Below are 366 nucleotides of genomic sequence, written 5' to 3'. Positions count from 1 at the left end.
TTGCGATTAATATCATGAAAGCAGCAAGTTAGTGAAAAAGGTTTTCACAAAAACTGTTTTTTAATATTTGTTTAAAATAAACAAAAATAAATAAATAATTTGTTTTAAAAATAATTAAAAAGTATAACACACTAGCTGAACCATTTAATTCGTATTCAAATGTTGTTAGAGGTTGTAATAATTTCCAAGCCCTATGATCTCTAGCAGTCGCCCGTCTAGTCTACTTTGTTATCTCATTCGCTCCTATGTGGAGGCATTATAGAGATATCAACTCGTTCATTTTTTTCAGGTAATTGTTTTATTTTGGATATTAAAATTAGGATCTATGATCAAAGGAGTAAGAACAAAATGAATAAAGTAAATGTC

Source organism: Watersipora subatra, chromosome 7 (genome assembly GCF_963576615.1).
Source record: "Watersipora subatra chromosome 7, tzWatSuba1.1, whole genome shotgun sequence".
In the NCBI taxonomy this organism is placed as follows: Eukaryota; Metazoa; Bryozoa; class Gymnolaemata; order Cheilostomatida; family Watersiporidae; genus Watersipora; species Watersipora subatra.
This window is presented reverse-complemented; position numbering follows the sequence as displayed.